Genomic DNA, 22,673 nt, shown 5'->3' with positions numbered 1-22,673 from the left:
AGTAGGAACCACCGGTGGAGGACCTGATGGAGAAGGTACAGGAACCACAGACGGGGGAACCGGGAGAATAGAAGCCAACGTGGTTTGGATCGAAACCAGTTGCCTCGAGAGCTCCTGTAAGTACTGAGCCACTTGTTGTTGTTGTGCCTCCTGGTTGTCCATCCGAGAGGTCAACTCTTGCAGAGACCCAGTACCTTGGGATCCTGCAGCTTCCATTGGGCCTGAACAAACTGTCACGCCTGAAACTGGAGAAGAGGACGTGGTGGGCCTCAGTTGGGGAAAGAAACGGAGACGAGGGGCCTGGATGTACGTTCTCCTCATCCACAGGTCTTGAGTGTTGGTGAGACCTGGGCAAAGGTGCGGAGTCTAACCCACAGGATGGTTTTCGCCAGTGACCCCCCCAATTGGGATATGGGCTTAGCTGCACCCCGTGAGCAGGTCGCGGTCCTTTGACCAGGTACCCAAGCCCTGCAGGGATAGAGACACTACACCCGTGGCCCAGCGAAGATATGCCTGTTAGGCACAACACAGTCCCTGAAAAATACTGTATAGACAACAACTTGACACGAGGATCAAATACGTCAGTAAGGCTTTCAAAGTGGGAAGCGACTCACGGTTACTTGAGACGTCACCAGAGATAGAAGGCACACGGGTAGAGGTGGTAAATGTTGTAGCACGGATGTCCACGGGAGACGTGAGGCACACAGGTGGGGATGATCACGCTGCTGCACGGGTATTAACCAGAGATGTTAAGGCACACAGGTAAAGGTGGTATCACTGCTGCACGGGTATTCACCAGAAACGTAAAGGCACACAGGAAAAGGTGGTATCACTGCTGCACGGGTATTCACCGGAGATGTTAAGGCACACAGGTAAGGTAGTAACACTGCTGCTGTACGATGAATAGGAACCTGGACCGGGAACTCACTAAGGCACGCTTGGAGACAACCGTTGTTCAGGCAATTTCCCATAGCCTGTGGGACAGTTTTATACCCAGGGGAACCCTTTGACAGGTGCACAGCATCAGCTGGAAATGAACCAATCAGGAGGGAGGATCCAGTCACATGGGCCGACTGTCATGGCGGCGCACATGTCCGGGTTAGAGATGCCGGACACCAGCCCTCCAGGAAGCCACAGCAAGCGGGGAGAATCCTCAACTTCTCCCCCGCCGTCACGCAGGCCGACCGACCACCCAGGAAGAAAGGGGAAGCCGGCGGTGCGGTAAGCGGGCGCCGATCCCCGGCTGAGCCCTGACAGCAGAGAGTTAGTAGTCAAGGGTTAGGTGCTCTTGTGGGGAGTAAGGAGCAGAAGAAAGTGTAAGGAGAAGCACATGAGGGAAGAGGTCTCTGTACGTGAGAGCTTACATACTAAAGGGGTGGAGCAGATAGACAGGCGTGACACAGAAGGGGAAGATAGGGAGGAAAGAGCATGAAGTGGGTTAGGATGAGAGCTGGAAGGCCTTGATGTAGTAGTAGTAGTGAGTCTTGAGAGCCCATTTGAAGATTTGTAGAGAGGTGTAGAGTATGATAGGGAGAGGGAGAGAGTTCCAAAAGTAGGGAGCAGCACGGGCAAAATCTTGGAGGCAGGAGTGGAAGTAATCAGTTGGCAAGAGAGGCAGCATGCATTTGTTGAGTGAAGTGGACAGGCAGGAGTGTGAAGGGAGATGAGGTTAGAGATGTAAGTGGGAGAGGGCTTTGTAGGCGAGTGTAAGAACCTTGATTTGGCATATGAAGGGGAAGGGGAGCCAGTGTAGGGCTTGAAGAAGAGGGAAGCAGATGTAGAATGTTTGGATAGGAAGATGAGCTGAGCACTAGCATTGAGGACTGATTGTATTGGAGAGAGGTGGGAGTCTGGGAGGCCAGCTAGGAGGTTACAGTAGTCCAATCTGGAGATGACCAGAGAGTGGATGAGGGTATTAGTAGTATCCATGATGAGGACAGTTATAATCCTGGAAATATTTTTGAGATGGAAATGACAGGACTGCAAGAAGTGCTGAGTGTGTGCTTTAAAGGAGAGGGAGGAGTCTAGAATAACTCCAAGACAGCGCACTTTGGGGCTAAAGGAGATAGTTGTGCCATCAATAGATAATGAAATTGTGGGAAGTGATCAGCTCATTCTTAGACATGTTATGTTAAGTTTAAGAAAGCGCTGGGACATCCAGGAAGAGATAGCAGACAGACAGTTGGAGAAACAGGTGAGGAGAGAGGGGGAGAGGTCGGGTGGAAAGTAGATATGAGTATCATCAGCATAGAGATGATATTAAAGGTCAAAAGAGTTGATGAGTTCACCTAAAGAGGACATATATAGGGTGAATAGGAGAGGTTCAAGAACAGAACCTTGGGGAATTCCTACTGTTAGTGGAAGTGGGGGGGGGGGAAGAAGTCATGAGAGGAGACAGAGAAGGAATGATCAGAGAGGTAGGAGGACAGCCAAGAAAGGGTAGTGCCACGTAGATCAAGAGAGTGACGGATTTTCAGGAGGAGAGGGTGATCTACAGTGTCAAATGCAGCAGAGAGGTCAAGGAGAATGAGCAGAGAGTAGTGGCCCTTGGATTTGGCAGCAAGGAGGTCATTGCATACTTTCGTGAGGGCAGTTTCAGTGGAGTGGAGAGAATGGAAGCCAGATAGAAATGAGTCAAGGAGGGAGTGGGAGGAAAGAACAGTGATAAGGCAGTTGTAAACAATAAGGTCAAGGAGTTTGGAAGCATAAGGGAGGAGAGAGATGGGTCGGTAGTTGGAGAGTATGTTAGGATCAAGGGTAGATTTTTTAACAATAGGGGAGGCAAGGGCATGTTTGAATGCAGAAGGGACAGTGCCAGAAGAGATTGAGGAGGTGGGCAAGATGGGAACAGGCAGAAGGAGACAGGTAACAGAGGAGACGGTAAGGGATAGGGTCAAGGGGAGAGGTGGAAGGAGGGGAGGACCAGATGAGGGCCATGACTTCCTCTCCAGAAACGGGAGAAGGATGTCAGAGTTGGTGAGACATGGGGAGGGGTGGTCAGGGAAATGAGGGTCAGGAGTGCTGAGGGACTGATGGGATATGATGTCCTCACGTATGGAGTCAATTTTAGATATAAAGTAGGTGGCAAAGTCAAGGGCAGAGAGCGAGGAGGGGAAGGGCAGAAGAGGGATTTGAAAGTGGCAAAAAGACGCTGGGGGTTTGAGGACTGGGAGGAGTTGCGGTTCTTGAAATATGATTGTTTGGAGAGGGATAGGGCAGCAGTGAAGGATGAGAGAATAAATTTGAAATGGAGGAAGTCTGCCTTAGAGCATGATTTCTTCCACTGACGCTCAGTAATTCGTGAACACTTTTGCAGGTATCTGGTGCATTTGGAATGCCAAGGTTGTGGTGTGGATCTGCGAGGGTGAGTATTCATTGCCGGTGCAAAAGAGTCAAGAGCAGAAGTAAGGGAGGCATTGTACAGGGAAGTAGCTTGTTCAAGACAGGAGAGATAAAGGATGAGGGAAAGAAGAGAGTCCAGCAGGGAGGAAAAAGCAACAGTGTGAATAGCCTCAATGTTGCGCTTAGTAATGGTAGCCTTGGGAGGTAGAGGAAGGGAAGGAGAGAGGGATAAGTTAAAAGAGAGAAGGTGATGGTTAGAGAGGGGGAATGGGGAATTGGAGTAATCAGAAATATCACAATAGTGAGTAAAGACCAGATCAAGTTAGTGCCCACTCACATGGGAGGGAGAAGAGGTCCATTGGGAGAGACCACATGAAGTGATGAGGGTAAGGAGTTTAGAAGCAGAGGATTCTTTGGGAATGTCAATTGGAATATTAAAATCACCTAGGATAATGGAGGGAAGATCTGAGGAGAGAAAGTGAGGGAGCCAAGAAGCAAAGTTATTAAAGAATTTGGTGGGAGGGCCAGGGGGACGGTAAATGATAGATACTCTAAGGTGTACTGGTTGGAAGAGGTGTATAGCGTGAACCACAAATGTTAGGAATGTAAGGGATAGTTCAGAGGGTATTAGCTAGTAGGAATAACTGGCGGATACAAGGACTCCAAAACTACCACCCTGGCGACCCCCATGCCGGAGGGAGTGGGAGGTGAGGGCCCCAGAGAGAGAGCACCAGGAAAAGTGGTGCCAGAGGGTGAAATCCAGGTTTCAGTAATGGCTAGGAGATGTAGGGAGTTGGAGATGAAAAGGTCATGGGTGGTGACCAGTTTATTACAGACTGACCTAGCATTCCAGAGGGCACAGGATGGGGGAGATGTGAATAAGATTATCAGGGTTGCTGTAGCGTGGAGGTATTAATTTGGGGGGCATTTATATAAATAGAGTGTAGCGATGGTGCGGGCACCTAAGCTAGAAAGGGAACCTGTAGGAGGTGGGCAGGGAGGGAGATGTGGATGGCAGTGGGGTGAAGTGACAGAGGAGTGTAGTAGGAGGTATTAGCGGTGGGGTAGTAGGACAGAGGGGTTAGAACAGGATGAAAGTGGAGTAATGGGAGAGGAGGGTAAAGTAGGCAGACAGAGGAGGAGGAAAAAGGGGAAGGGGAGGTGGAGGAGACAAGGGGGAAAGGATAAAGGTGGAAGCAGGTGGCAGAGCAGAGGATTAGGTAGAGACTGAGTGAAGGAGGGAGTTGCAGAAAACCTTGTCATGGTGTTGATAGGTAAATTAGAGGGACAAAAATATGAATGCAAGAGAAAGTGCAACAGATTTGCAGAAATGCAAGTGAAAGAACAGTGGCCCTGATTCAGAGCCGGACGCTCTGACAGAGCGCTCACTCTGAATCAGGGCCGGTCTTCTTGTTTTTTAGAGCGGCCTCCTGGCCGGTCGCATAGCTGTGGGTGACCACCCACAGCTATAGCGAGCGGCCTCCTGGCCGGTCGCATAGCTGTGGGTGACCACCCACAGCTATAGCGAGCGGCCAGGAAGATGGTCGCGATGGTCAAGACCATCGCGACCATCGGGCTTGCGACGAGACCCTTGTGGTAGGGTCTCGTTGCCGCAAGCCCCAGAGAGATTTCGGCTCTCACAGAGCCGAAATCTCTCCCACTGACATCACTCTTGATGTCAGTGAGGCCGCCCCCAAACGGAGGCGTTCACATGGGAACGCCTCAGTTTGGGCAGCCACTCCCCCAGCCCGCCCACCAAAGGGGGCGTGCTGTCACTCAACATCGACAGCACGCCCCCTTTGGTACAAGACCCGGAGCGACGGTTTGCCCGTCGCTATCCGGGTCTCGCGCATGTGCACGACGGAGCCGGCTCCAGCTAAGGTTTCCCTTCCACACTAATGACTTGGATCAAGTATTGGTTCATCCCTTATGGGACAACAGGGCTATCTCCACTCTGTGATGTTCTGGGTTGTTTGTGGACCCGGGGTGGTAGCAGGAGTGATCACAGAAGCAGATTTAAAAATAAAACTAGAATTTTTAATAAGTGCTTGAGTAGACAGATAATGGCAGTAAATAAAAGTCCAGGAATATATAATGTGCACAAGAGTCCTGTGGTGGGAGTAAAAGGGTTAATGTCCAAGTAGAAACAATTAAAGCTGTCCAGGTGTGCAGTTAGTGAAACTGAAAATAATCAAGCCAGGTTTGCAGGTAGTGAACTGAAAATAAACAAGCCAGGTATACAGGTAGTGAACTGAAGCGCAGGATGTCAGCAGGCTCAGGCACTCAGGTATGGGCAAGGGTGATGGAGGAAGCGGGGTAGTCCAGTGGGAGCTAGGAGCTCACTGGCAGACAGCGAATTCACAGGAACAGGAAAGCACAGAGAACTCCCTCTCAGCTAGGCTGAGATACACGTTGCACTGGCAAAGAAGGAAGGCACTGACCCTTCCTAAATACCCCATGCCGTGCGGTTACTGGCCGGAGGGAACATGTGACTCACCAGGATTGGCCAGCCGCATCACATGGCCAGAAGGCAAGATGGCGGCACCCATGCCAAACGAAACGGAGACACCGCCAGGCCTCACCAGCGCAGAGTGACAACAGGGCCGCACAACAACGCGCGCAGCCAAAGCCCCCCGCCAGACACCAACTCCGCCACCAGACAGCCCGCGCCACAACGACCTCACAGGTAACACCCGCCTAGCGCCATGCTGAAATACCCTGGCCGTGACACTCTCACTGTAGACTTCTTAGGTGGGATTTTGATTTCTGGAAAGTTAGGGTGGGACTCTTGCGCTGGCAGGACATGTTCCCCAAATGTCATACTGTAGTTGAAACTTTAATTGGAACATTGCCATACTCCTGTGCTGTGCTTAAGGCACGGACATATACAGAAATGTTTCTGAATATATTTCACCGAGGGTATTTGTCTCTATATAATAGCAGGGGGTAGAGGTGCTCTGTGGCCCTCAGATGCATGAGGGTCATCTGGTCATGTCAAATCTTAGCGTGACGTATATTTGTGGGGGCATTTCACCCTTGGGTTGCCCATGGGGCCCTTACAAAATCTTACTATGGCACTCACAATTGTCTATTTACAAGATACCATAGTGGGAAGAGGTATAGATTGTTGCACCATTTATACATTATGTGTATGTGTTCCAGCATCCTGAGTATCACATGACCAGACACAGTACGGCAACTCACCTGCTCCCGGGAGATCTCTCCGTGTGCACCTTCCCTGTCCCCTGGGGATCATTCGCTGATACGCTGCTCTTCCTCATGGACCTATCCTTTGGGCCTCATTGCTATTCATGGCTGTCGAAGTGGCACTGTCCCACTCTCCTGGGCATCACTCCCTGATGCTCCGCTCTTCCTCTTAAATTTATCCTTGGACATGGTTACTGTTCCAGGCTGGCGAAGCAGCAGCTGCTGCCCTGGTCCACAGGTGATCAGTTTGTCCCTGGGATATAATAATAATGCTGTTTATAGAGGCACAGATAATATGGAGAGATTTACAGGCTGTGTTAACCTACATCTTACCATGCAGACACAATCTTATGGTTCCACGCTCACCTCCAGTAAGGTCTGATTAGTATGGATCCATGCTCAACTCCAGTGAGGTCTGATTAGTATGGATCCACGCTCACCTCCAATGAGGTCTGATTAGTATGGATCCATGCTCCCCTCCAGTGAGGTCTAATTAGTATGATTCCACAGTCACCTCTAGTGAGGTCTGATTAGTAGAATTCCATGTTCACCTCCAGTGAGGTCTGATAAGTAGATACAGAAGAGTTTCTACTTCAGAAAATCTGATCTAGAAACATTCCTATGTCCACTAACTGGGATCGTACTTGTGTTCCTGTGACTGCAATGAGGGCTGCTGGGATCTATTGTAGTTTGTAAAAGTAACTTATTTGCTCATGATAACACACGCTGTTATGTAATGGGTGGTGACTGGAGTACCGTGTTACCCTATAACATACAGATGACCATGTATACTGGTGCACTTTCAAATTAATTTGCAAATATGAAAAGTCTGGCTTTAAATCATAGTTAAATGGACTTGTAAAGTTATTTTTTGTCTCAATTTAATTATTTCAGTACATTGAGTGCTAGGTATGTTTGCATGGATACTATAATATTTTAGTATTTGATTGACTAAAATGGAAAAAGTGATTCCCTCCAATATTTACGTAGTACATTATATAGCTTTCCCAGTTATGTTACAGAATATAGTGTCCCTACTATATACATTTCATCCTCCCCTCATCTCCAATCAGATCATCCCCTATTTAGCCACCTCTCACCCTTCCCTGTCTAAAGCGGAATCGGACGCTGGCTCCAGGAATATCCCCAATTCAAGATGAACGTCTCTAGAGCACAGATAATAAAAGTGATTCCTCATCTCGTTCCAGCAGCTTCTCAGTGAGAGGAACCTCATAGGCCTGGCACAGCCTCAGGATCTTGGCACAGCCTCAGGATCTTGTAATACTGCTGTAGTCTCTGGAACTGTTCCACCAGCTCTGCTGTCTCCCCTCCCAGTGTAGAAGGCAGGGAATGGGCATCCATGGCAGCATTGTCGGTGCACACCAAACGGCACTGCTCTAACCAGTCCAAAAGCCGAGTGTTACTCTGAGGAGGAATGGAAGACAGTGTGAATACCGAATGCTTATACCGTGCTGTCGCCAGGTTCCATAAGCCTGACACTAAGGGCCTGATCCTGAATCGCGCATAGATTCGTAGGCGGCCGCATCTAGTGATTTTTCACAGACTGCGCATGCGTTACGGGCTGCACATGCATCTATGCGAATATACGCACTATTCAGAGTGTTACACCATTTTGTGTATGGATATTAAATGGGTGGCAAAAATATGGACGCGTGTTTTGGGGTTGTGTCATTGGCTTGCTGTGTTGCATTCTATTATGAGTTGTGTGAATGCACAGTAGAAGTCAATTTCAGACGCATCTCCTGCACCCGGTAGAGGGTAGGGGTAAGTGACGGCTACTCCTGTACGAAGTATAACTCTCTGGCAAAGGATGCTGAGTCTTGTAGTTCAGTAACAACGGGAGTGGTGGCCATGCCTACGTATTTCCATCTTTGGTGTCCTCACCTTTACTCTGCGCTTCCTCTCTCTGTAGTTCTTCCCAATGTTGTCCATGTCCTCATAGCTGAGGAGTCTTCTTTCCTCCAAACTGACCAGGGGCACCTGCAGAAACTGTGACCCGCTCCCCCCACTTTGCACACTGTGGACTGGCCGAGATTCCATTCCTAACGCTTCCTAGGCCATCCAGCATCCCAGAGTGGGTCACCACAGTCTGGGAATTGCCTCCCTCAGTGTTGTGGTCGCTGGGAGGCTGGAAATACCTCACTGCGGCTGCAAAGACAGAGGAAACTTATATTTAACATGATAATGGCCAAGGGAGACACAAGACATGCAGCGTCGCAGCTGACGTTACACCCAAACAAAAACAGTACTTATGCTTTTCTGTCGAGAAGGAGCAATCTGTTCTCTGTACTCACAAAGGATGATGTTACCACCAGGCATAACGGTCCGCGCCATGGACAGTGTAAGTATGGTCACACCATGTCTTCTACCATTTTATCACTATCCACTCATTTCATTGGAGACTTCTTATGTAACATCACCCAAAAACTAACAGCCGTGATGAGTCCACCTGCTGGATGTATGACGTAACTACCACACTCATCATACTCTCAGCTTTGTCTCTCATTTGTTAGCTAGAAAACCAATATTTGGTCAGTAATAAGACCATGGGCAACTATTCTGCACAGAAAGGATCCCTGAGGTGAGGGTGTGTAGGAGATGACCGTGTTAGTCTACCTGGGCTGACGGTTTCACCATTCTTATGGTCTTCCATTTTCTTCTTCCTCCAGGAATAACGTCCCACTGACAGCTCCTTGTAGTTGATTTGATTTGGCTGCTTATTGCTGAGTGAGATCACCAGGTCATAAAACTGCAAGTCACTGATGGGAATATTAGCCTAGGAAAGAGCAGGGCTTGCGTTACAGTCCAGCGGTCAGTTCGATAAACATCTCAACTATCCAAGGTTGAATGCAGGAACTGAGGAGCCTATTACATGAGGGCCAGAACCACTGGATGCACTAGTATAGTATGTATTTATCTACAAGTAATAAATAAGAGAAAATTAGAACTTAGGAAAGAGTTATCCTTTCACCAAACAACCCAACCACCATTCTTAAATCTTCACCTCTTTTCTCACAGTCTTCAGGTCATGGCTGGAGATTTGCTTCCTCTTGCTCTTGTCTGTCTGGTTATAGAGGTCTAACAGGCGCAGCCGGCACTGATTCAGGTAACCTTCCAGGATAGCCAGGGCTTCCGGGTTAGGCTGCTGGATGGTGGGTGTGATCACACGGGACTGCGAGCTCCTCATAATGCTGCGACCGCCTGCCTCAGTTTTATATGCCTTGAAGCACAATACTATAGTTATCTGGTAACAGGGATCATCTAGTTGAGGTATATCAGATATCACAAGTATCTAGGAATAGTGAAAAGATGTTTCAAACCAGAGCAGATGCATTCTTAGTCCAGCCAGCGCAAGTTCCCTGAAAACTCTTAATTATTTAAGCAGAGATTTAATCAGTAAACTGAAATGCTGCCCCTTCTAGGTGTGTGTGTGAGTATGAGGGGGGTGCCAAAAATAATTTCTGGAGGGAATGCTGATCCTTGTATTGTCATACTGGATGATGCTGGGGTGCCACCAGGTGAGTTAGCGTTCAATTTAGAAACACATGAATATATGACCCAAAGTGGTGCTAATATTATGAAGTATAGGAGCTAATAAGTTGGTACTTTATCTCCATCTGAGGCTTAGTACATAGACCCCAATTTAACAACAATGATGCCAGGAGAAGATGAAGCAGTTTAAAATGGAACTCTAATGCACAGACACAGATATAGTGTTGTTCAGAAATGTATTCAGAAGTTGCTTACTGCCCTTTACCATATTGAAAGTATGCCCCACATTTTTAATGACTGATTTGGTCAAGAAATAAATTAACATATGTTTTACCATCTTCTACCTGTTTACACCTCCTACTAATAAATAAGAATATTGTCCTTCTGCATAGGCAAACGCAGGGGGGATTCCATCTGCCTGGAAACCCCCCTCCCCAGCCCCACCATGACCACAATAGAAATAGTAATATAACAGATTGTTACTTGAGCTGCATGTTCTTCTCAGTATCACAAATGAAATAATTAGCACCACCTGTGGATCTTTTAACATGTATCAGCCAGTAATAAATAACCTGTGCACCAACTAGAAGATCTGGAAAACATGCACTGCTATAGAGCCCAATATGTACATATATGTCCAGGGCAGTGCTAGGTTCTTCTGCTGCTCCTTCGGGCTCCTGGACTTGCTCCAATAGTCTGGAATGGTGCCCACATCTAAAATAAATACGTTCAGCTCAGGCAGCATGGCCTACTGACGCATCTAATGGTTTACTGTGAACACTGGTCCTGTATATGCTGGAATTATTACACACAATACACTTTGTATGACGCTTATTAAAGCTGGTTAAGTACCAATTCTGCCCTCTCAGGCCACACTCGCTCTAAAATTAAGACTTTGGAAACCCCCCTCTGGAAATCCTGCATTTGCCACTGTTCTGTAACAATAACATGGTCTTAGCTCTCAAAACACACTTAGCAAAGCCAACATGGCAGGTCTCACTGAGTGGTGGAAAAGATTCATATAAGTCAGTATAAAATACCCTATAAAGGTTTGAATGGGCAGTTGCTGAGAGTATAAGGATAAGTGTTTCACATTTCTGGTTATGTCCCACCTTAAGCTGCACCGGTGCTGAAGGATAAGTTTGCCCTTTGGCTGTCGATAGAAATCACAATTTTCAGCAACTTTAGTCCTAAGTGCTGAACCCACCGTTTCTTCAGTGGTTTCTAGGGACATTCGGCTTTTGAGACTTCTCTCATCCATCCTATCCTGTACCTGGGTTTCTAGGTCTGTCAGGTCCGGTTTTCCACGCAGCCATTTGTCTATGTCCCCCATACTGTCCAACTGGGTCCTGAACTTCTTTCTTTCCAGTAACCAGTCTGAAATGCTCTGACTGGTGTTACTAGTCTCTCCGATCTCAGCCATCCTTTCAGATCCCGACTTAATGATGCTGCTAGAAGCCACAAGCGACGGTTCTGAAACCTCTATTGACCCAGATTGCAGTTTTTCCATGGGGGGAGCAATGATGCGTCATGTCCTTGACTTTGGAGGCCCAATCGTCCTGCAGGCCACCTTGAAGAAACAAGTCTGGGACAGATCTCTCTACTTGTACCCCGTCAAGTGATTATCCATTGGTGGATGAATGTCCTGGAACAAGACTTCTGTAGCCATTGTCACATTCAGCATAGTTTCATCTCGGATAATGTCATTGGAGCAGCTCCTGCGCGTTACATGCACTGCAGCATAAAGACAGCGGTGCCACAAGTTCTCCTACTCAGTCTGCTATTTCCATGGGCGACAGATCTCCGGAGCTTACACTAGAGCTGGTCCTGGAATGGAGAAATATGTAAGCGTCTGAACATGTCCAGGATCATAGTTTTAGCGGTTCTACTTCACAAAAAAACAACGTTAGACTCTAATTCGATCGCAAACGCAAATGACTTTCTCAAAAAAAAAATCACAAATTGCAAATACATACAAAGCGACGCCGATGACTATTTTAAGTGCGGGTCGGGGACAGGAGCCTATGCGCCTGATTTACGCCAAGCACATGTCACAGACACTTACGTCTCACTTGCACCCATGTTATAAACCAATTTTTTAAAATGTAACAACCATATTCACTATTACGCATCAATTAAACTTAAATCCTGTCCACGACCGTTGCTACAGCATAGCTGCACGTGCACAGTGCGACTTTGATGCATGCGCAGTGGCAAAAAAAAATCCTCATACTGCGTCCAACATTGACATTGCGTGCAACTCTGGATTAAACCCAAGGAATTGGGTAACTGGCAGGTTATGCTGGAACTTGCAGTGCCACTACCGGCTGAGACCTGGACTAGATGGCAGACATAGACCACTCCTGAAAATGACCAAATAATAATAGATAATGAGAATTGCCTCCGGCTGGACGGGATGGTACAGTGCACTAAGAAACCAGGGACAGATCCAGAAAATTGCACCCACTGTAAAAATCTGATATCAGGGCTGTCACACCCCATGCATTAGTGATGATATCAGGCTTCTATGCTATAATAACACAGGGCTAGGCAATGTGACACACTCCAGCTCATGTGGTACTACACATCCCAGCATGCCCTTCCACATGTGGTACTTCACATCCAGCATGCTCTAACAGCAATGCTGTGGCAGGGCATGCTGGGAGGTGTAGTTCAGCATCTGGAGTGCTACACATTGCCTAACCCTGCTAAAGAAAAATAATAAAAAAATAAAATAAACAACTAGTGTATAAAATAAAGTACCCCTGACATGAAGGAGCAGCTCCCCAGCAATGCTCTGTAGGTGCAGGGGGATGCAGGAGCCTTCCAGTCCCTCTCATATCCTTCCCTCCAGGGTAGAGACCATTTCCAATTCAGATTTTGTACCTCCCTCCAGGCTTGTTGCTTTCAAGGTACCATGGCGACGGCCCAACCCCACTCTCTGATTGGCCTTGCTAAAACATGTCCCCAAATGTCTGACAGTGGTCTGGCGTCGTCTCCATTTTCTTGAAGACCGAAGCTGGTTGACGATAAGGATGTGGGCTCAAGGAAAATGTCTCCTGTACTGGGTCCAAGTTTCATTAATAAAAATAAAATAATAATAAAACAAATGTCAGAAATCAGAATTGTGCTTTGCTGCCAGTGAGTGTTTGGCTCTCTGCTGCCGGTAATATGCCTCACAAGCTAACATCTGATTTCCTGTGGAAACAGCAGAGCAAGTTTGTGCCAGAACCGTGGTGTGTACCCCAAATGGACGAGTAAGTTGTGTTCTGTCCACTTTCTGAGGCAAAAGATATGCTATTTGACATTGTGTTAAGGCCCCCATACATCAGCAATTGATTGCAGCAATCGTGCAATCTGCAATCGATTGTGTATAAAAATCTTTCCCTTTTCAATCGATTGTGGCAATTCTGCAATCGATTGAAAAAGGGAAAGGTTTTTATACACAATCGATTGCAAATTGCACGATTGCTGCAATCAATTGCTGATATATGGGAGCCTTAAGTCCTGGTGGGATGATACTACATGCTCTCTCTCCAAAAACAAAGAATTCTGAGTTTGCATGGAATTACATTTTTGTTATTACTGTACTGTAGGTGTAGGGGTGTATGTATAAAAAAAAGTAGGATATAAAGAGATTTTGGGGTGTTTAGAGGATACTTTAAAAAAAAATGATAAAAATGTACTATTTTTCAATTAAAAAATACTGTAATTACATTTGGGCCATTTTTTAACCCCAAACATGACATGTAATTATTGGACTAATTAAGCTCTTTGGAAACTTCCAATTGCCTAATTAGTCATTAGGGAGGTGGGTGGCCAAGGGGTTCTGCAGGTTGTCCCAACATTGTAATAAAGAATTTCCATACCACGGGCGGTATTCAATCAGTCTCTCATCCGAGATAATGTTTCGCCTGCCCGACTTTCCGCCTACATCGCGTGTTTTGGACGCGGAACTTATCGTGTGAGCCCCCACTATTTGCCCTATTCAATTCCGAACCACACGAAAACGGCAAGCCGTGAAGTCGGATCTGGTGGAAAGTGCTGTCAGAAGTGGGGAAATCAGCCTGAACCTCCCCAAAAAGATGCACTAACATTGGGGATCAGTGTAGATGTGTCTGAATAGACCTAATAAATCTATTTGGGGTACTTAAGTTGTTTCAATAGCTTCTTATTACCGTCTTTGCACAAGTGGTGAAGAATGGCATAAAGCAGTACTTTTTGGTGAAAATAAGTAGTCCTGTCAAATTTGGGGTACCTGAAAATGGGTGCTAGCATATTTTAAAGTCTCTAAAGTGAAGTTTTAAAAATCATGAAAAACTCCCTTGTTGCATGTACCTGCAATCCTAAAAACACCTGACCCATCCTTGAAGACCCCAAAAAGTCTATTTCGCTAGTTTTTATGCTTGTCCCCCCACTTTTTCACCCCCAAAATGAAAGTACCTTTTTGGGGTGTTCTTAAGTTTTTTATTCCGGAATTTTTTGCCACAGTTGTCCTTTGGGGGGCTGTCCCAACGGTTCTGAGTGGGTTTTCTCACCTTTGCACCCCAAAATAAAATTCCAGCCGCAAAAAGTAGCTGGAATTGAGTATGGAGAGAAGTTTCCACCATGTGAAAAGCCGAGATCGGCGATACTTTTCCGCGGATCTCGGCTTTTCACGTCTAATTGAATACGGCCCCATTTCTCACCCTCAGGGAGAGTTTACTCTGACTGGTTCAGTGCGATTTGCTAATTGGATTGCAACATGAATTTGCAATGTGAATTCGCAGAGAAAACGGCAACTCGCACCTCACAATTCACACTGGATTGGATTCGTCCATGTCAGTAAGCGGTGTGTATTGCAGTGTCTGTGTCAGTAAGCAGTGTGAGTCATTGTCCGTGTCAGTAAGCGGTGTGTGGCTGTGTCCGTGTCAGTAAGCAGTGACAGCGTCAGTAAAGAGGGTCGCAGGAGGGGCGTGGGCATATAACAGGTTAGACAGGAATATATATGAAGTCACTGCTTTTGCTTTAGATAACTTGTTTTGTTTTCTTACATTACAGCCTCCAGCCTCAGAGAGTCCGTCTGGACCACAGCCGTATAGCGGTGAGGTCACACAGCAGATGTAGCAGCAGCATCCTGCCTGCAGCACCACCTGAGATCCAACTTATCTGGACAAGTAAGTCAGAACCAGAGACTGCTCTGGTCACGGGGTGTGTGGCGTATATGCGGCATAGCTAACCTGCGTCTCCTAACTCTACGGTGCAGATTCTGTACTACTACAGAGCAAACAAGCATCTGCTCCAGGCCCAGGGTGCAGCCTTTTAGGGCGCACAAGAGATGCAGCCGCGTCATTGCTGCACCTTGCCAATTTAATAAGATAAAGATTGGACCTGGCTCCAGTTTTCCCGTGGGACCCTCTCCACTCTTACCAATTTCCCGCGACCCCCGCCCCTGCTGAGCCAACCTGTCTGCCACCTCGGAAGTCAGCAAATTTGGTACACAGGCTTATTGCAGAGTATGATGTGGATGTGCATTAATAGTGTACATGGGGCTACACTAAGTGGTAATAACTTCAGAAAGAAAACTTTAAGTCCATGGACTTCCCCTGATTTATCTTTGCTTATTAGTACAAGGAGCTCACTATTCCCCAGAATGACTCTCTTTGGTTTGAGAACGGGCAGCAGGTACATGTGTGCAGAGAAATATGGGGCCCAGTACAGAGGAATTAGGCTGTGTTTCTGGCCACAGCGGGCCCCCAGGCAGTCCGGCCTCTGATGGAGCCCCTGCATGTGCATGATGGAGACCCTGTGTCAGATATCTGACCTGCCATGGTTATGCAAATCAGTGATGTCACAGTGGCCAGTGATGTCATAACACAGGACAGCCAGTGAGTCTCACAGAGACTTGCATTATAGTTACAGAATCCTAGCCAGTTGCATTGTTTTTATTATAAAGCGCATTTTTCTCTAATTCTACTACTGGAGAAGCATCTGGGAGGCTGTAAGACTAAATGTGAGGCGTCATGGCCTCGTCTAGGTAAGTGACTGGTTGTGTTGAGTTTCTAAAAATAGGGATTTCCTTGTTACAAATGTAATATTTATGATCTGATTTACAATTATGTGGAACACCAATTATAGCTTATTTATTTCACTAAGTACATAATACTGTGACTAATTACACAAACATTGATAGCATCCAAAATTGAGTAACTTATAATTGTGCTTCAAATTCTTTGAAACAGAAGCCGAGATACTTTAATGCAGGGGGTCAGGGAACTTTTTTACCTTTTTTCCCCAAAATATATTTGGGAAAAATATAATGCCCCCATAAAATGCCCCTGTAGTAGTGCCCCCATAGTTATGCCCCTGTAGTAGTGCCCCCATTTAATGCCCCTGTAGTAGTGCCCCCATAGTTATGCCCCTGTAGTAGTGCCCCCATATAGTGCCCCTGTAGTAGTGCCCCCATATAATGCCCCTGTAGTGCCGCTTGTTCAAAAAAAACAAAACATTTAAGCTGAACCCCCGCTCCTGCATCCGCCGCCGTCCTGTCCGCCCGGCTGCTCCTCGCAACTATGGGAGAGATGTCATGACGTCTCTCATATAGTGCGCACGGAGAGAGCCGGAAGCTGGAGTTCAGAAGAGAACTCCAGCCTCTGTCTAACGCGGCCCGCTGGTAATAACATCTCAGCGGGCGTCTGGCCTAGAGCCTCCCTGCCGCACAGCCGGGCATGCATATGTATCATTCTATATTATGATTCATATGCATGCCCGGCTGTCCGTCCATTACCCCCAGGAATTAAGGCCCTCATTCAGACCCACTCGCGAGCGGCTGTCCGCTCGCAAGTGGGTCGATGGTCTGCACTGCGCATGCGCACGACGGAGGGAGCTTTGTCGTGCGCATGCGCGAGATGCGATGAGCGAAGGACTTTCCTTCGCTCGTTGTGTCTCATCAAAGGGGGCGTGCTGTCGATGTTGACTGACAGCACGCCCCCTTTGGTGGGCGTGCCGGGGGCGCGCCTGCCAGACGGAGGCGTTCCCATGGGAACGCCTACCATCTGAAGCCGGCCCCACTGACATCACTAGTGATGTCAGTGGGAGTGATTTTGGCTCTGATAGAGCCAAAATCACTCCTGGCCTTGCGGTTGAAAAACTCAACCGCAGGCTTTTGCTCGCAGTGGCGATGGTCGCGATGGTCAAGACCATCGCGACCTTCATCCTGCACGCTCGTATATGCTGTGGGTGGTGACCCACAGCTATACGAGCGTCCAGGAGGACGCTCCATAGTAATGGAGGTGGGCCCTGATTCAGAGCGAGCGCTCTGGTCAGAGCGTCCGGCTCTGAATCAGGGCCTACATTTTTACCACATGTGGGGTAATTTACCCCTGTTCCCTGACCACTGCTTTAATGTTTCACTGTTTGTTTGTTTTTGTGGAGATTGTTATTATTGTTGTAATAGTTTTTTTTTTATTGAAACACCATAGAAAATTACAATTTCGAAATTTGTTTAAAAAAAATAGAGAATATCACATCAATCCGTTACATAATAGGATATCGTAGAATTGTTTTTTTTTATTTTTCATATGAAACCACTTCAATTATTTTAATATTCCTAAACAAGCGTTCTCGTCCTCTACACTCGGCCTGGACAACCTGTGGCTCCCCAGCTGTTGTGAAACTACAAGTCCCAGCATGCCCTGCCACAGTTTTCCTATTAGGGAATGCTAAAACTGTACCAGGGCATGCTGGGACTTGTAGTTTCACAACAGCTGGAGAGCCGAAGATTGGCTCTACACAAACTTATCTAATGTAGTTGTCTCTAAGATAAGTCTGGAAACACACCAGCCCTCATCCTCCTAAATATAAACCGTCCAATCCGCTTATAAAGCTAAATTCAAAATGATTAAAGGAAACAATTTGTTCTGTTTTGTTGTTGTCATGTTGGAATATTAGGAACAGTTTTATGCTGTATCAAAGTTCTGTTCTTATGGGCCAATGTAACAGTGTCCATTCTAGCACCCTGCACCTGTCACAGCCCGTGCAGTTCCTCTTTTCTGCCTGAGGTGTCACTCTCTACTCTGGTGCTTCTAGCACACTCAGCTGATGCAACACATGGCTGAGATACACCCCAGAGCGTGCTAGAAGCACCAGAGCAGAGAGCAACACCCCAGGCAGGAAAGAGGAACTGCACAGGTTGTGACAGGTGCTGGGTGCTAGAATGAAGACTAATGTAATCTGTGCTGCAGAAGGACTTGGACTTCACTGTAGTGCACAAGCTTATTATAAAGGGGCTTATGCAGACTCCGGCAGAATTTGTGCGTAAATTGCACTCAGAAGAGGAGCCTTTTGCATAGCTGCCCATATACCCATGGGGTGATGCTGTGCAATGACTGCAGACGGCATGGGGTGACGCTGTGCACTGACTGCAGATGGCATGGGGTGACGCAGTGCACTGACTGCAGACGGCATGGGGTGACGCTGTGCACTGACTGCAGACAGCATGGGGTGACGCTGTGCACTGACTGCATATGGCATGGGGTGACGCTGTGCACTGACTGCAGACGGCATGAGGTGACGCTGTGCACTGACTGCAGATGGCATGGGGTGATGCTGAGCACTGACTGCAGATGGCATGGGGTGATGCTGTGCACTGACTGCAGACGGCATGGGGTGACGCTGTGTGCTGACTGCAGATGGCATGGGGTGACGCTGTGCTCTGACTGCAGATGGCATGGGGTGACGCTGTGCTCTGACTGCAGACTGCATATGGTGATGCTATGCGCTGACTGCAGATGGCATGGGGTGATGCTTGGCACTTAGAGGCAGAGTCACTCAGTTGGCATTGGGCTCAGCTGCAGGGCCGCGGGCAGGGACTTGTTTCCCTTTCATATATAACTGACTGAACTCAGTACCGTCGCGTTCCAGCTCACCTGGTCCCATAAAGGTAATTTTATACAGCAGCAGCACCTTGAGATCCACTTCTACTAAAGCACCAGCTCACAGAACATATTACATATGACATATACATAAAGGAGGATTATTATTTGCACTTATAATTCACAATTTTGTTTTTGCATCTCTATCTTTAGTAAGAGAAAGCGGAAGACGAATAGAGATTCGGCATCAAGCTCATCGCTAGAAGCCGATCCAGGTAAGACAGGAGCTAGAAGTCTTTATACACCTTCAGTAATATATCTGTCATTTTGACACAGACTAAAGCTGGGTACACACCTGGTCGAGCATCGCTCTCTGGGCCTGATTCAGAGTCGGATGCTCTGACCAGAGCGCTCGCTCTGAATCAGGGCCCTCCTCCAAGAAAATGGAGCGTCCTTCTGGACGCTCGTATAGCTGTGGGTGACCACCCACCCACAGCTATAGCGAGCATCCATGATGATGGTCGTGATGGTCAAAGACCATCGTGACCATCGGGCTTGCGACGAGACCCTGCGGTAGGGTCTCGCTGCCACAAGCCCAGGAGTGATTTTGGCTCTATCAGAGCCAAAATCACTCCCACTGACATCACTAGTGATGTCAGTGGGGCCGGCTACAGACGGTAGGCGTTCCCATGGGAATGCCTCCGTCTGGCAGGCACGCCCCCGGCACACCCACCAAAGTGGGCATGCTGTCAATCAACATCGACAGCATGCCCCATTTGGTGTGAGACCCCGAGCGATGGAGAGCCCGTCGCTTGCCGGGTCTCGCGCATGCCCACGACGGAGCTCCCTCCGTCGTGCGCATGCGCAGTGGGGGAACATCGACCCGCTTGTGAGCGTACTGCCGTTCGCGAGCGGGTCTGAATGCCCCCCTCTCTACCCTCTGTCTCACAACTACATTCCCTCACCTATCTTGCATGTACTTGTTCTGGTTTAATGTGTGATTTGTGTTTTGTATGAAGAACACACCATACATAATGTCTTGCCTTGCTTCCACAGCATGCATTTTCTGTGGTCGTGCAGAGAATGACGTGCCCAAGTATGGAGAGCTGCTGCGTAACGCCAAGGAGAAGCTGACTGTCCACCACTACTGCCTGGTAAGTATGGAAAGTAATGATGCATCAGTTATAGCAGCTGAAATCAGCCTGTTACACAGTAAGGTGCAGATTTATCACAATCTGCCATATTTATGCAAATGTGATAATCATTTTGTCCTATGGGCCTGATTCAACTTGGAACGCAAGTCTGCGGACACACACGCACCCTGCTGATGTTTGCGTTCTGCGCATGCGTATGCATCACAGTGTGCGAACCGGCCGCTTTGATCGGGAAGCAATCGCAGTGAGCACGCAGTCCCATTGCACAGTGATTAACAGGAAGTGACCATTTTTGATGGGGGTGGAGAGAGGGGGGTGGTCGAAGGAATGCAGGCGTGCCAGTGCGTTTGAACGCTGTTACAGGGGCGTGCATAATGAAGCCCCTGCGATGGCATTCGCAGCCTGAGCTCTAGATACTGACAGGAAGTTTAGCAATTTCTGAGTCAGGTCAGCTCTACCACAACTGTGCGTCTGGGTCCGATGTTACTCTGTTACCGATGTTTTCTCAGACTACTATAGGTATTGTGGATGTAAGTATTGGGAAGTGGGCGGCTTACTGAAGTGGGCGGCGTCTGAGTATAGTGCTGCGATCACATTGCGAATGCATTCATTAGCATATTTTCACGAAGGCCGGATGCGTGCGATTGCAGATTTGCGATCCATCCTGAATCAGGCCCTATATTCGCAAGGTGATAATGTAAATGTTTACTCAAATTTATCAATCTCCTCTTCCCGGGAGGCCAGTGCCGATAAGAGCCAAGTCACGGTAAGCTTTTGAAGCAGACAGATAGCTTGTGGGTGTTTTGGGCAGCGGTGTAGAGAATTGGGCCATGGGGAAATGGTGTGGCCTAATTGTGGGAGGCGTGGCAATGCCCCCTTACATTAAAAATAACCCTTTTTGCGGCACTGGGGAGGGTGGCGCTGTGAGCCCCTCAGCCTAGCGCAAAGCCACAGGAGGGCACGATCAGTGTGATAGCTCCCCCCAAAGGCAACAAATTGTTCTACCAAATTAAACCATATATTTTCTATTAATTAAAATGGTGGAAAAATTAAAAAAAAACATATTTTGTTTTGATTTTTAACTTTAGGCATTAAATATTATTGGAGACCTCCCCTAAGGATATGTAGTTATCTGTGCAGTTTCATTAACATGCTAAGTGCATAAAACATTATAAAACTGTATTGGAGCATATGTTAGCGATACAAGTGTTCCTAATTGTTATCTCCCCTCTTTCCTATCCAGTTACTATCCAGTGGTGTGCTGCAGAGGGGCAGTGACAGGCAAGGCTTCTATGGCTTCCTGTACCCAGACGTGCGGAAGGCAGCCAGCCGTGCGGCAGAGCAGGTGAGGAGCTGATCGTGCTGATACTTTCTCATGTTCATGTGACCGGCTCTAAGGAAGTCACTGGAGAACTTAATGACATTGGGCCTAATTGGGAGTTTATTATATTCCCTGATAATCCACAGAGAATAAAATAAACATCTTTGTGACACCGCAGTGAGAGCGGCTCCGCCTGGAGCCACGGTGCAGAATGACTGTGGGACTGACGTGACCAGGAAGGTCAAAAGCTACTCATCCAATCAGAAGTGTTTTCCCAACATTAAATGTTTGGGTCTGTGGACCTAATTCAGAGGTGGATGCTCTGCAGGTGTTGGCGCCAGTATGCTCCTAAATGCACATGTGTGATCCAGCTTGCCGGCTCCTGCATGCACAGAGGACTGGAAGCTCAGCACTTGCACTTCACTAAAAGAAAAAAAAAAGAAAGAAAAAAGATTAAAGTCCCATAGGTCTCTCTGTAGGACGGCTGTTCGGCCGCAGCAGCTATGATTGGAAGCCTTAGAGGAGCTATTTTCTATCTCTTCCACTAAGGTGGTTAGCAGAGGACCTGGCTATACTTGAGCGGTATATACAGTGACTGTTCTATTATTAGGAAGTAAAGGAGTCTAGAACAAAGGTTATTTATAGTGGGGAACCTATTTACACTCATTGTTCATGTTTTGCTCAGTATTGTAATTAGTTAATCATGTTTGCAGCCCTGCACAGTGTGCAAGAGGACTGGCGCCTCCATACGCTGCAGCAGGAAGGGCTGCGCTGAGACCGTGCACTTCCCCTGTGGCCAGGAAAAGGAATTTATATTCCAGTACTTCAAGGAGTTTCCGTGAGTAATCCATTTGCTTCTAGGTATATAGGGCTCGATTCACACCTGCTTGCTAGATACGTTTGCATGCAGCCGGTGTATGCAAATCCGGCAAGGCAGGCGATCGCACGGCAAGGCATTAGCACCCCCAATATGTCTTGGCGTGCGATCGCGCTGTGTATGTATGTTCCGTTACAGTGGGGTTTTTTGTTTGAACTTCTCACAATTTATTCTGTAATATTTGTTTCCCCGCAGATCATTTTGCCCAAGGCATCGGCCAGTTCAGAAGGCTGCGGTACAGGATGGAGTAAGTGCATGTACCATCTGCCTGGAGGAGCTGACCCCCGCCCCTGCATATGATGTGATTAAGAGCCCCTGCTGCAAAAACACCTGGTTCCACAGGACTTGCCTGCAGGTGAGCTATGGCTTTACTATTTACTCCTCACTATCGGAGTCACCGGGAGGAG

At 47.6% G+C, this 22,673-nt stretch overlaps 1 pseudogene; it reads right to left on the bottom strand.

Moving 5' to 3' along the window:
* Window positions 1–6,651: 6,651 nt before the first annotated feature.
* LOC148477340 (EF-hand calcium-binding domain-containing protein 12-like) lies at window positions 6,652–11,746 on the bottom strand (annotated as a pseudogene).
* Between the last annotated feature and the right edge of the window lie 10,927 nt (window positions 11,747–22,673).

This window comes from Taudactylus pleione, unplaced genomic scaffold (assembly GCF_031769625.1).
Source record: "Taudactylus pleione unplaced genomic scaffold, aTauple2 ptg000726l, whole genome shotgun sequence".
Classification (NCBI taxonomy): domain Eukaryota; kingdom Metazoa; phylum Chordata; class Amphibia; order Anura; family Myobatrachidae; genus Taudactylus; species Taudactylus pleione.
This window is presented reverse-complemented; position numbering and strand designations above follow the sequence as displayed.